Source organism: Medicago sativa, chromosome 8 (genome assembly GCF_051527215.1).
Source record: "Medicago sativa cultivar Bolivia chromosome 8, Bolivia_mono, whole genome shotgun sequence".
In the NCBI taxonomy this organism is placed as follows: Eukaryota; Viridiplantae; Streptophyta; class Magnoliopsida; order Fabales; family Fabaceae; genus Medicago; species Medicago sativa.
Genome location: NC_140756.1, coordinates 21,325,247 through 21,340,478, shown reverse-complemented (window position 1 = coordinate 21,340,478; position 15,232 = coordinate 21,325,247). Strand labels below are relative to the sequence as shown.

Sequence of the window (15,232 nt, the reverse complement as noted above, 5' to 3'; positions counted from 1 at the left end):
CAACAAACTATATATAATACTTTCAATATTATCCATTAAATCTTCCTTTTTTCTTCTTCTTTTTTTTAGGAAAAGAAGTTTTAATTAGTTATTATATAATCTTTTAGCACCATATTATTCAATTAGTTTTTTCATTGAGGAAAAAAAGGCTTCGGTTTTTTTTTTTAACTATAAATAAATGAAATTTTGTTAATCACCAAAATCACATATTATTAGCAGAAACCGAAACTCAAACCTTCTTTTGATCTAAGCTTTTTTTTCTTCATGTTTGACAAACACCTATACTATCGTTTCTTCTACTTATGCTTAGATTTTTATTTTTATATATAATATATGATGGAACTAACATCTACGAGTGAGTTTACTGATTGTTTTTTTTTCTTTCAGGTCCTTGAACTATTGTTTCTGGTATCCATTACAAACACCTACGAGTTTCAGGTCCTTGAACTAACATCTATACTATTGTTTCTGTTTCAGGTCCTTGGACTAACACCTATACTATTTTTTGAAGAAAACTAACACCTATACTATTGTTTTTTTTTCTTTTTCCGATTCAACAGTACTGCTCTTCTCTCCATTCTTATTCATAATTCATAATTGAGTTTGTGGCATCCATTCCTATTTTGTATTATTATTATTATTATTATTATTATTATTATTATTATTATTATTATTATTATTATTATTATTATTATTATTATTATTATTATTATTATTTTATTATTATTTTATTATTATTTAACCAGTTCCGTTGTAACATTCCGCCTGTCAGTATCAGAATATTACCAGACGATAATGCCAGAGGATTTAAGTTCATGGAAAATAAGAGTGATGGAAATATTTTATGGGATGTTAGCTTAATACGATTTCAGTATCAGTGTCGTATTAAACACGCTTGGAGCAAGGGCAATTTAGTAATTGCACGTTTGAGAGATATTTATTTGATTTTGGCTCAAAATATCTCACTTTCCACTCTTCTTTCTCTCTCTAGGTTTTGGCAAGAAATTATTCTCCTCCTTCTCTCCTCTTTCACGCCTTCCTCTCTTCTCCTTGTCATCCAAGAATTTGATTTCATCTTTATACATACTTGAGCAAAGATTCTTCAAGATCATAGTGAAGAATGGAAGCTTGGTTTGGATTGTTACCACTACTCTTTCTTTTCACCAAGAGAACCTCAAGAGGTTAGGGTCTTGGTTATGTTGGAAGTAGAGGCATGATTTTGTGCATGATGTGGTTCTTCATGATCAAGAAACAAAGAGAAGCATGGAAGAAGTGGGATTGATGAGCTAAAGCCATGGATTTGTGTTGAACCAAGAGCAAGGGTTTTGGCATTCTTGAGCTTAGGACTTGGAGGCTTTGGGAATCAAGTGCAAACATTAGAGGTGAGTTCCATAGATAGATTACCCACCTTTGGGGTTGTTTAATCTTGTGAAGGATAATGATTTATGCTAGTTTAGTTTTAATGAAATTTTAGTACCCCAAGCCAATTCTAGTTGATTATATGTTAAAAATTGCCATGAGTTCTGTTTAAATGATGCTATACATGTTGTTGTATGAGTTTGATGCATTACAGGGTCGAATTGGACGAGTTTTGGGTCGAAAATGGCGAAAACCCGTAGCCGAAAACACCGAAAACGCAACAATCGCAGCGCTGCGCCTGTACAAGGGCGCTAGGCGCCCACACACAGGGAGCCAGCGCTAGGCGCCCCACTCCTGGCGCCAGGCGCCCCAGACAGGACAACCTCCGCGTTGTTCTGCGTTCGGGTGCTTGGGGGCGGTCGTGTGGGGGTCCGTAGCGATCATTTCGAAGTGTTCTTTCACTGTTTTCACTTATTTTTCTACTGGAACAAGTTTGGCTTTATCAAATCATAAAATTTATAAACGGCTTGAAACTTGGGTTTATGGCATTTTCCGTCTCTAGTAATTATTGAAACTTTGCACACATCGTCAATTGATCCTTGCATCATTAATCATGGCAATCTTAGCATGTATTACAAGGATGGCTCAAGAGAGTTTTAGCCGAATTATTCGGGTAGCAAGGAACTAGGCATGGGATGAAAGTAGAGCCTTGACATAGCTTGTCAAGAACTAGAATAGTTAGAAGAGAATAGAATGCTAGACATGAGTAGTATGTTTGAATAGACGCGAAGTGATATAGAATATTATCTTCGCATAAGAGCTAAGTGTCATACGGGTATGGCAAGACGTGAATTGATTAGATATCTCTTCACATAGAAGGTTAAGCAAGCACATAGTTTACCCCTAGTCGGATCGTATAGACATCCGGGGTAAAAGAGATAGCTAGTATAGATTTAATACTCATGCATATATTTAGATCAAGACTTTTATGTTAAGGTGCCATGTCTCTTGTGTCCACACTAGGTTGGTTCAAGAGGTTTCCATTAGGTGAAACGGGGTTAGCCATAAGGAACCCGCATGTCACTTAGTAAGCAAGAGGTAGTGTCGTGTCTCTTGTGTCCACATTAGGTTGGTTCAAGAGGTTTCCATTAGGTGAAACGGGGTTAGCCGTAAGGATCCCGCACGTCACTGCAGGAGTGCCGTTGGTTATACCTTAGATAGGTTTCCATCGGATAGATAGGGAATGCGCTCGGGGTTACTCCACTCGGGGCTTTCCGTAAAATGAACTCAGATAATGTTTGATTGTTAAACGCTAACTTTATGAATGAACTTGACTATGCATATTTATTAGATATATTTATGATAAGTCACAGAGCCTTGACGTAGGTCGTCAAGAACTAGTAAAACCTTGACGTAGATCGTCAAGAATAGTAGAGCATAGACGTAGAGCGTCAAAACTAGTATGATAGCAAGATATGATACGTGTTAGAAACATTGTATTATGCATTAGAGCAAATAGAGAAAGATATGCCGATGACGGTCCTAGGTCTCCCCTAACCGTCCGGTTTAGAATGGTGTCATGATTATAGTATGTTAGGCCTTGATACGTAGAGCGTATTCTTGGCATTGCGGTTTTAGTTTCCCCTCGACCGCCATGACACGTATAGGAAGTGAAGCCTATAACAAGTGAGATAAGACTATGACGGCCCTAGTATGCACGACCGTCTAAGTATGCAAGTCCCCACAACGTATAATCAACCGTCAGGTTGTATTTTTAGACACGTGGTGACCGTAGGTTTCCCTTGAGGTTGCCTATAGCCTAGGATTTAGGGGAACTCACTGAGACATTATGTCTCATTCCAATCCTTATTTGTTTCAGATAAGCAGGACGTTTATGCATGTTCGGAGCCGAATGTATATTACTTCAAGGGTTCGTTCGTAAAGCTACAGGACGTCATGGATATCAAGGATGTATTTTTATGTATGGATGAGTTGTGTTGTATTATTATTTATACGAACGTAACTTGATGTAAATATTATTCATTCGAAGTTTTTAATTGTTGTATATTTTAATGTATCCAGTACTAATATTAACGCACGTGCCAGACTTTCTAGATACGTCTGGTATGGGTGTTACAATTTGGTATCAGAGCAGGTCGATTCAGACCGTGCCTTGGGTCATTAAGTTACAACAAAGGTAGTGGGACCATTGGGTTCCGGGTAAATGTTCTAGTTGTTGTTGTTAGTTGAGCCTGATCAACTCAATTTAGCATTCGACGATTAGAATGGATGCCTGAGAGCTGAATAGGACCCTGGAGGGACGAAGTATGTGAAGAAGATGCACTGGAAAGTGTGAACTCAGAAGTAAGAACTCGGAATGAGTATTAGTAAGAAGTTGATCGTGCCAGTAGGTGGACTGTGAACTAAGCAAGTAGAAGTATGAATCCTCCGGGACTGTAAGGTAAAGTTAAGAAGGGGCGCTTAGACAGTGTTGGGTAAGTTGTTGATGATACTTCGTATACCCGTAAGTGAAGGGTATGGAAATATCTTCGTAGGACCTGAAGCTTCAGTAAGGGTCGTAGTTAGAACGGAATTGTATTCCAGAAAGTAAGCGCAAGGCTACAAGATAGAGAGCAGTCGACGTAGGTTGACGGGATTAGTAGACTCTCAGGATTAGTGTTATGTTATTGAAGTTATGGACTTGAATGTTCAAGGTGAACAAGGTTCTAGTGTTCGGGAAGTAAGCTACTCGTAGTAGAAAAGGATTCGGTGAAAGTTTTATGTTATCAGGAATGAGGCATTAATTTCTAAAGTGCCGAGAATTGTATCGAATTAGGTTGATGCTTGCCATGCATATGTAGTAGGATATTTTAGATGTTGGGAATGACTGATGTGCATTAAATTACTTGAGAAATAAAAATTTATACAAACTATGTTTTGAAAAAAAAATTGAGCTGAAGAAACTCATCAATAGCGAACCCGGAGCGAAATTTTTCAGTTCGTCTCTAGGGAATGCAGTGACTATTGGAGGGTTGTCTTCACCATCTTTTATGCAACGAAAAATTGTTTTTGATATCGAGTGACGAATGCATATCACATCCTAAGGTTTCCAAAGGGAAAAAGGCATGAGCAACTATCAATGAAAAATCGATCTGGTTTAACGTGACTTTGGAAGTTAATGTGTCAAAAGACAAGAATGAGTTTAGACCAAGAGTTTAGAGGCACCAGTATCTAGAATGAAAGTCACAGATGTGAAATCATAAGGCAAGATGTTAAATGGTGCAAAGTCATATGAAATCATGAGGACTTTGGATTTCGCAGAGTTAAGAGTACCCCTCGAATCTATGTTTTGCTTGATGGACTTGCGAAGGCTAGTTAAGATGCTAAGTTGTAAAGTTTACATGATTTTAGAAAGACATACGCATATGGGTGATTGAAGTTGACATTCTGAAATTCGAAGTGAAATTCTGTAGGTACCGGTTTGTTACGACTCGTATAGTTTGGCTAAACTCACTAGGACTAAGATTTGATGACACATACGTGTTATCAACTCGTTCTGTGAATTTAGAGTAACGACTGGGACCTAGATTCAGTATATGTTTTTTTTTATATAGTTGAAAGTCATCAACGTCAATGACCCTTGTGCTAATTTATGAAATTTCTTAGAAAGAAAAAAATTAACGAGCAAGCATAGGAAGAATTAAGCAAAACATAGTATGCGAGATACGAAGCTACAATGTTAGATGCATAAGGAAGTTGTCCGAGTGCAAGATGAGTCTACCATGGGATGTTGTAAGCGCGTTTCATGGAATAGTAGTTATGTAATAGCAAAGATGTGCTCCTTGAGTTAAGTTGCTCAGGAATAAGAGTACGTATGACATTGATATGTCCAGAGGTAAGTTTCCTTGAGGTTCAATCTTACCAGCAAAGAGTAGAGCAAGGTTGCAGAGTAGCATGCAACATAGAAGTATCGAGCAGAGCTCAAGCAGATATTAATGTAATAATAGAAGAAGAATAAAGTTCACTCGTCTCAACGGATCAGCGTATTGGTTGAAGCCAACTGGTGGGAATCAGAGTAGCGCAACGGAAGTTAATTACTTAAGTTGCGAACAGTAGCCATGGAACATGGAATTTTGTAGTAAGAATCTTGTGAAAAATGTTCGAGATAGAAATACCATTTCAGTGAGAAGTATTATGTGGAAAGCGAGGAGTTCTCGTTATGTTAAGTAAGTATAGATGCTTATGCAGCCAGTAATGATTAAAATAAAAGTTTAAAGAAAGCATCTTCACTCAGGTAAGATGAGAAAGACTAGAGTTAACACAGGTGAATTAATCAAGTTGCCTTTTGGTGATGTCTAATTCGTAGAAGAGCTGTTGGTTAGTCAGAAGGAGTATATGTTATATTGATGGAGTACGATTGATGAGTTATGCCTGACGAAGTGCATACCCTCTTATACCATACTTGTTAATTGATAACGATACTTTCTAGAATGGTGTCAAGCCACGTTTTTTTTTAACTTTTAAAGATAAGGTCGGTATTAAGGAACTTGGGAACGATGTTAAAAAAAAAAAAAAAACATGAAATTTCACATTGTTAAGACTGATGAGATACGTCGTAAGCGAGTAAGCTCACTTAAGACGTACAGACTTCAGAACCAGCTTGTTAGAGACAAGTGTGAAGGAGAGTCATAAAACCTTTTTCAGATATAGAGACTTGTCCTGTGGTTCTGCAGTACTAGTATAGACTCAGTTTTAAAATGATATTTTTCTAGTCATGTATCTATTCATCCCAAGAACCTATGTACCAAAGTTTAGAAATTTTAGAAACAGAAGCTAGAATGAGTATCGTTATTAACTAACAAGCAATGGCGCTAAAAGTATGCCAATACTAGAAGGTAAAGTTTTATGAATGAATGACAATACCCATGTGATACTCAAGTCATACGGGATGCACGGATTTGTGCTTTGAGTGTACAATGCAAGTGCAAATGGACTTAGTAGAAAGTTTCAAGAGCATGTGAACCACCAGACAGGTTAATAGATTGTCAGATGAATCAGTGTAGTTGATTTCACTTCTTCATGCCAAGCTAGACAAGTTACCCATGAATTGCAGTACAGGGAGGTTATGAAAGATAGAAAGATTTCTTAAGACTCCTAAAAGAGATGATAGGTTTGCCGAATTATCAAGATGAGTAACAAAGTAAGAGGCAAAAGTCGCAAAGTGCGGCAAGAGAGATTATCTATGTGTGATAAAATGTATGCATGACAAGATGTGTTAGATACACGTAAGCACTGCAGGGCAAACCTGGATATCAGTAGAACTCCAGTTTAAAGGCAAATCCTGAGTGATTCAGATAGAGAAAACTTATTAGATGCAGAGTTCATGCTATGCAGAGAAGGAATAGATCCGAGACAAGCAATCCTCCTATAACAAAGGTTAGTTTTAATCACTATGTTCTCAGACAGTTCTGTGATTTTGATAAAGATGGTAAGATAGAAGAGACCATATTCAATCATATGCAGAATAAGAAAGAGGAAGAATTACATGTATTGATAAGGAAAGTATGCTTCGAAACTCTACGGAGTGAGTTTGATCAGATTTAGTATAACTGAAACCAAAGAAGACAGGTTTAAGTCGCAGCGATTGGTAGATGATTTCTAAATTTCGAGGACGAAATTTCTTTAAGGGGGGTAGAGTGTAACATTCCGCCTGTCAGTATCAGAATATTACCAGACGATAATGCCAGAGGATTTAAGTTCATGGAAAATAAGAGTGATGGAAATATTTTATGGGATGTTAGCTTAATACGATTTCAGTATCAGTGTCGTATTAAACACGCTTGGAGCAAGGGCAATTTAGTAATTGCACGTTTGAGAGATATTTATTTGATTTTGGCTCAAAATATCTCACTTTCCACTCTTCTTTCTCTCTCTAGGTTTTGGCAAGAAATTATTCTCCTCCTTCTCTCCTCTTTCACGCCTTCCTCTCTTCTCCTTGTCATCCAAGAATTTGATTTCATCTTTATACATACTTGAGCAAAGATTCTTCAAGATCATAGTGAAGAATGGAAGCTTGGTTTGGATTGTTACCACTACTCTTTCTTTTCACCAAGAGAACCTCAAGAGGTTAGGGTCTTGGTTATGTTGGAAGTAGAGGCATGATTTTGTGCATGATGTGGTTCTTCATGATCAAGAAACAAAGAGAAGCATGGAAGAAGTGGGATTGATGAGCTAAAGCCATGGATTTGTGTTGAACCAAGAGCAAGGGTTTTGGCATTCTTGAGCTTAGGACTTGGAGGCTTTGGGAATCAAGTGCAAACATTAGAGGTGAGTTCCATAGATAGATTACCCACCTTTGGGGTTGTTTAATCTTGTGAAGGATAATGATTTATGCTAGTTTAGTTTTAATGAAATTTTAGTACCCCAAGCCAATTCTAGTTGATTATATGTTAAAAATTGCCATGAGTTCTGTTTAAATGATGCTATACATGTTGTTGTATGAGTTTGATGCATTACAGGGTCGAATTGGACGAGTTTTGGGTCGAAAATGGCGAAAACCCGTAGCCGAAAACACCGAAAACGCAACAATCGCAGCGCTGCGCCTGTACAAGGGCGCTAGGCGCCCACACACAGGGAGCCAGCGCTAGGCGCCCCACTCCTGGCGCCAGGCGCCCCAGACAGGACAACCTCCGCGTTGTTCTGCGTTCGGGTGCTTGGGGGCGGTCGTGTGGGGGTCCGTAGCGATCATTTCGAAGTGTTCTTTCACTGTTTTCACTTATTTTTCTACTGGAACAAGTTTGGCTTTATCAAATCATAAAATTTATAAACGGCTTGAAACTTGGGTTTATGGCATTTTCCGTCTCTAGTAATTATTGAAACTTTGCACACATCGTCAATTGATCCTTGCATCATTAATCATGGCAATCTTAGCATGTATTACAAGGATGGCTCAAGAGAGTTTTAGCCGAATTATTCGGGTAGCAAGGAACTAGGCATGGGATGAAAGTAGAGCCTTGACATAGCTTGTCAAGAACTAGAATAGTTAGAAGAGAATAGAATGCTAGACATGAGTAGTATGTTTGAATAGACGCGAAGTGATATAGAATATTATCTTCGCATAAGAGCTAAGTGTCATACGGGTATGGCAAGACGTGAATTGATTAGATATCTCTTCACATAGAAGGTTAAGCAAGCACATAGTTTACCCCTAGTCGGATCGTATAGACATCCGGGGTAAAAGAGATAGCTAGTATAGATTTAATACTCATGCATATATTTAGATCAAGACTTTTATGTTAAGGGGCCATGTCTCTTGTGTCCACACTAGGTTGGTTCAAGAGGTTTCCATTAGGTGAAACGGGGTTAGCCATAAGGAACCCGCATGTCACTTAGTAAGCAAGAGGTAGTGTCGTGTCTCTTGTGTCCACATTAGGTTGGTTCAAGAGGTTTCCATTAGGTGAAACGGGGTTAGCCGTAAGGATCCCGCACGTCACTGCAGGAGTGCCGTTGGTTATACCTTAGATAGGTTTCCATCGGATAGATAGGGAATGCGCTCGGGGTTACTCCACTCGGGGCTTTCCGTAAAATGAACTCAGATAATGTTTGATTGTTAAACGCTAACTTTATGAATGAACTTGACTATGCATATTTATTAGATATATTTATGATAAGTCACAGAGCCTTGACGTAGGTCGTCAAGAACTAGTAAAACCTTGACGTAGATCGTCAAGAATAGTAGAGCATAGACGTAGAGCGTCAAAACTAGTATGATAGCAAGATATGATACGTGTTAGAAACATTGTATTATGCATTAGAGCAAATAGAGAAAGATATGCCGATGACGGTCCTAGGTCTCCCCTAACCGTCCGGTTTAGAATGGTGTCATGATTATAGTATGTTAGGCCTTGATACGTAGAGCGTATTCTTGGCATTGCGGTTTTAGTTTCCCCTCGACCGCCATGACACGTATAGGAAGTGAAGCCTATAACAAGTGAGATAAGACTATGACGGCCCTAGTATGCACGACCGTCTAAGTATGCAAGTCCCCACAACGTATAATCAACCGTCAGGTTGTATTTTTAGACACGTGGTGACCGTAGGTTTCCCTTGAGGTTGCCTATAGCCTAGGATTTAGGGGAACTCACTGAGACATTATGTCTCATTCCAATCCTTATTTGTTTCAGATAAGCAGGACGTTTATGCATGTTCGGAGCCGAATGTATATTACTTCAAGGGTTCGTTCGTAAAGCTACAGGACGTCATGGATATCAAGGATGTATTTTTATGTATGGATGAGTTGTGTTGTATTATTATTTATACGAACGTAACTTGATGTAAATATTATTCATTCGAAGTTTTTAATTGTTGTATATTTTAATGTATCCAGTACTAATATTAACGCACGTGCCAGACTTTCTAGATACGTCTGGTATGGGTGTTACAATTTGGTATCAGAGCAGGTCGATTCAGACCGTGCCTTGGGTCATTAAGTTACAACAAAGGTAGTGGGACCATTGGGTTCCGGGTAAATGTTCTAGTTGTTGTTGTTAGTTGAGCCTGATCAACTCAATTTAGCATTCGACGATTAGAATGGATGCCTGAGAGCTGAATAGGACCCTGGAGGGACGAAGTATGTGAAGAAGATGCACTGGAAAGTGTGAACTCAGAAGTAAGAACTCGGAATGAGTATTAGTAAGAAGTTGATCGTGCCAGTAGGTGGACTGTGAACTAAGCAAGTAGAAGTATGAATCCTCCGGGACTGTAAGGTAAAGTTAAGAAGGGGCGCTTAGACAGTGTTGGGTAAGTTGTTGATGATACTTCGTATACCCACATTCATTCTCAATATTTTTATTATTTTTTCTATTTTATTTAACATAAATATCTCAACAAACTTTTGATCTTATGCACTCAATATTTTTTATCTCAACAAACTACACATCAACATCAATCAATCAATCAATCAATAGTATATATATAAAGTAAGGTTTTTTATGCCACATGTCACTTCCACATTCATTCTCAATATTTTTATTATTTTTTCTATTTTATTTAACATAAATATCTCAACAAACTTTTGATCTTATGCACTCAATATTTTTTATCTCAACAAACTACACATCAACATCAATCAATCAATCAATCAATAGTATATATATAAAGTAAGGTTTTTTATGCCACATGTCACTTCCACATTCATTCTCAATATTTTTATTATTCTTTCTATTTTATTTAACATAAATATCTCAACAAACTTTTGATCTTATGCACTCAATATTTTTTATCTCAACAAACTACACATCAACATCAATCAATCAATCAATCAATAGTATATATATAAAGTAAGGTTTTTTATGCCACATGTCACTTCCACATTCATTCTCAATATTTTTATTATTCTTTCTATTTTATTTAACATAAATATCTCAACAAACTTTTGATCTTATGCACTCAATATTTTTTATCTCAACAAACTACACATCAATCAATCAATCAATAGTATATATAGAAAGTAAGGTTTTTTATGCCACATGTCACTTCCACATTCATTCTCAATATTTTTATTATTTTTTCTATTTTATTTAACATAAATATCTCAACAAACTTTTGATCTTATGCACTCAATATTTTTTATCTCAACAAACTACACATCAACATCAATCAATCAATCAATCAATAGTATATATATAAAGTAAGGTTTTTTATGCCACATGTCACTTCCACATTCATTCTCAATATTTTTATTATTTTTTCTATTTTATTTAACATAAATATCTCAACAAACTTTTGATCTTATGCACTCAATATTTTTTATCTCAACAAACTACACATCAACATCAATCAATCAATCAATCAATAGTATATATATAAAGTAAGGTTTTTTATGCCACATGTCACTTCCACATTCATTCTCAATATTTTTATTATTCTTTCTATTTTATTTAACATAAATATCTCAACAAACTTTTGATCTTATGCACTCAGTATTTTTTATCTCAACAAACTACACATCAATCAATCAATCAATAGTATATATATAAAGTAAGGTTTTTTATGCCACATGTCACTTCCACATTCATTCTCAATATTTTTATTATTTTTTCTATTTTTAAAAACCAATATTTTATTTATCAAAAATCGGGTTTTCGGGCTACTTGATCGGATTGCTCCGAAACATCCCCAGAAAATCAGAAAAAATTCATGGACCATGACTCCCATTGAAGGGACTTCTTACGGGACTCCGCCCCTCAAAATCCAAAATTCCATCGTTTAGACCCATTTTTCATTTTTATTAATTTTTCATATTCTCAGAAAAATCTGAAAAAATTTCCATTAGTTTTATTTGATTTTTAGAATTTTTTGGTACTATTTTTTATATTTTTATGATTTTATTTGACAGGTTTTTAGCATTTTTTTACTTAGTTTTTTGTTGTTTTTAAAAGGAAAACTCAAAACTATTGAAATGTGAGAGAATCTGATGGCTGATTATACATAAGAATTGTCCGTATTATAAAATCCGAAATAGTAAACATGAATCCAAATTTTAAAATCCGGAATGCACAAGGGCATTTTTAGAAATTTTACAGGGCGCGGGAGAAGGCAATAGGGTGGGAAAGTAATAGTCCATGTTTAAAGGACCCAAAACTATTACCACTTGGACTAATTCGTTATTGATTTTGTTACACTTTTTATTCTTGCATTGGACATTCATCTCATCATTTATATTTATTTTTAATTTTTTTTGAAATATTTATATTTATTTTTATGATATTATTATAATTGTAAATTTAAATAAATTCAATCTAATATACTGACACGTGTATTCATGCACACAAATTTATAAAACTTATTTAATATCTAACTCGGGCAACGCCGGGTCTCTAAACTAGTATACTTGACAACAGAGAGAGACATACCTGTAGAATGGTTGAATACTTGAATTACCATATAATGTTTTACTTTTGTAAAATAATTAAGTAATCCTTATTTATTAATTTTGTTATGTCTGCAGCAACTTAACCTAATTTTTTCCTGCTCATTTGCTTTATTAGGTTTGCAATTATTTAACCTAACAAATTCCATCTAAAAAAATGCATTGCACGCCAATTTCATTCCTATCCGCTTACCTTTTTTTTACATTTTTTTTTGATTTTTTTTTTAATTTCATGCCTTTTTTTTTTACATCCTTATTTATTAATTTTGTTACGTCTGCAGCAACTTAACCTAATTTTTTCCCGCTCATTTGCTTTATTAGGTTTGCAATTATTTAACCTAACAAATTCCATCGAAAAAAATGCATTGCACACCAATTTTATTCCTATCCGCTTGCCTTTTTTTTTTTTGAAGAAAATATTTTCTACCATATCAATGATCTTACGGGTTAAAGATTATTTATTGGTCTCTATTATAGTCGAGAAAACCCGTGCGACGCGACGCACGGGTCAAAAGTCTAGTACATGGTTGAATTGAACAGATACGTCCGTCGTTTCGTGGTGTGTTGCAAGATGATCAGTCGCAACCCCTCTTATTTGTGTGGACCGCCTCTAGTTTGACTTGAAGTCTCCTTTAAACAAATTTATTCATTCGTTTTTGGGTGAAAAAAATATTGTGTTGTGTTTCATTTAGGGAAGAAGAACAAGATAAATAACGCCTCATGTTTGAATTGTACATTGCTTTCAATGTTTAAGCATGAAAAATAAATAAAGAAGGGTAGAAAAAGCTCATGGGATATTTTCTTCAAGAGAAATGCCTTTTTGGTTGTATTTTGCTTCATCATCTTCTATAAAAGGCTCATAGTTTGTCTTTCATTCATTGGTGCATCTTGAAGCTCTGCTTGGATGGTTTAAGTGTGGTCGGGTTTTGTTTTGAAATGTGAAAGGGTATGTTTGAAGTGTTTTGGTACTTAAGAATGGATAAATTAGAAAAAATTTAGGGTTTGAAAGGTTTCGGAGGTGTTATGATCGTAATGCCTCATTACGCTTGGGTGTGGTTATGGTGCATAAGGAAATCCTTATGCACCGTGCATAAATCCCAGCCCATTAACTGGTAGCCCAACATAATTGCTTCCTACACTCCAAGCGAAACCTTAATTCTCAGGAAAGAAGCATTGACAATTGGGAGTTCATTTGTGAGGGAAATAACTTGTACCAAAAATAAATAAAAAGTTTATCCGAACAATGTTCCATCTATAAGATTTAAACTCATATTTTCAATTGATTCGTTCTTAACTAAAGTTTGTTGAGTCCAACAATTTGATTAATTTCAGTTAGTTCTTATTTTTATCTCAAACATTTTTTTTATATATATAAAATCTATTATTGTAAGAAGTTTCAGTTAGTTCTTATTTTTATCTCAAACATTTTTTTTATATATATAAAATCTATTATTGTAAGAAGTTTTCGATAAAATTTTACAGTTTTGTCAACCGGCCAGTTTTTCTCACATCCCTAAAATTAATTGCATAAAATCTTCACTATTTGGAGAAGAAAAAAAATGCTCCAGTTCAAAAAAAATTCACACTAACATGTAAAAAACTCAACATGCCTCAGATAAAATGAAAACATGTAATAAAAAATGAAAACATGAAATTATGTCAAAACCATTTTACTGTGGAAATGGTTTCTGTGAGTTGTACTCCAAAACCATTTTACTGTGGAAATGGTTTCTGTGAGTTGTACTCCAAAACCATTAAATGTACATAATGGTTTCCAGCAGGTGAAAAAAACTAAGAACCTAGAGTCATTGCCATCATTCAGTTTTGGACTGACACAATTGGAGGAGGAGGAAATGAATGGTTTCTGTGAGTTGTACTCCAAAACCATTTTGCTGTGGAAATGGTTTTTGTGAGTTGTACTCCAAAACCATTTTGCTGTGGAAATGGTTTCTGTGAGTTGTACTCCAAAACCATTTTGCCGTGGGAATGGTTTCCAGCAAGAACAACATGAACAATATTTTCCAGTAATTCATTTTTTGAGCTTTCACTACAAATCCATCAAACATTTTTCCAGCAAAATTCCATAACCTCATGAACATTCATATGCATTTTTCCAGAACCTCAAGAACACATCCATAGTGTTCATCACAAAACTCATCAAACTACACAAAAACTCACAAAACTCATCACTGTTTCGATTTTTTTTCGAATCCAACACTCTCAAGGGTTTGCAAATCCAAACCGTTACCTTCAAAGAAACAAATCGTGCTTGAACAAAAAGAAAAAGAGGAACAAGCAACTGGATCAAAGCTCAAAGAGAGGTATAACGTTTGTTTGGATTTCGGTTTCTAAAACTGTAGATCTAGCTTGTTTTGTTCATCTTTTTGTGTTTTTGTTTGTAGATCCGAGTAGAGAAGAGAAAGAGGAGTGGTTTGGTATAAAAATTTTCAGAATAAAGTAAAAAAAAATATACTCCGGTGTGGCGGCTCTCCGGCCGACCACCGCGTCGGAGGTGTTTCGACCACCCTTCCCTTTCTTCTACGATCTGCTGTTTGTAGAGAGAAGATGAAGCTCATGCTTCATGTCACTTATCCCTCTTTCTTTATTCCTTGATTTGGTGTAATTTGAGAAGCCTAGGATTATGACACATGTACATTAGATCTCATGGTTGTGAAGTGTTTATGCACAATGCATAAGGATTTCCTTATGCACCATAACTTTTGCCATTACGCTTGGGCAAAACACCCTCTGAATTTGGTATTCGGTAAAAAGTTTGAAGATTTTTGGGAAGTCCGGTAGTGTTATATGGTTGTAATGCCCTATTATGTACGGAGAGCCATAATACTCTTTGTATTTTTGGCTTGGTGGTTTGTTTTGGGGTTTTGGCTTTCTTCAATTTTTTTCTTGTGATTTCTACAATCACTAGGACGATTCAAAAACCTA

The 15,232-nt window shown here is 35.8% G+C and overlaps 1 long non-coding RNA gene across 1 annotated transcript; it reads left to right on the top strand.

The window, feature by feature from the left end:
• Positions 1-769: 769 nt before the first annotated feature.
• Positions 770-9,740, top strand: LOC146897771 (uncharacterized). Its single transcript, XR_015022274.1, has 3 exons — positions 770-1,382; positions 3,239-7,686; positions 9,543-9,740. It is a non-coding gene; the product is annotated as an uncharacterized LOC146897771 (long non-coding RNA).
• The last annotated feature ends 5,492 nt before the right edge of the window (positions 9,741-15,232 follow it).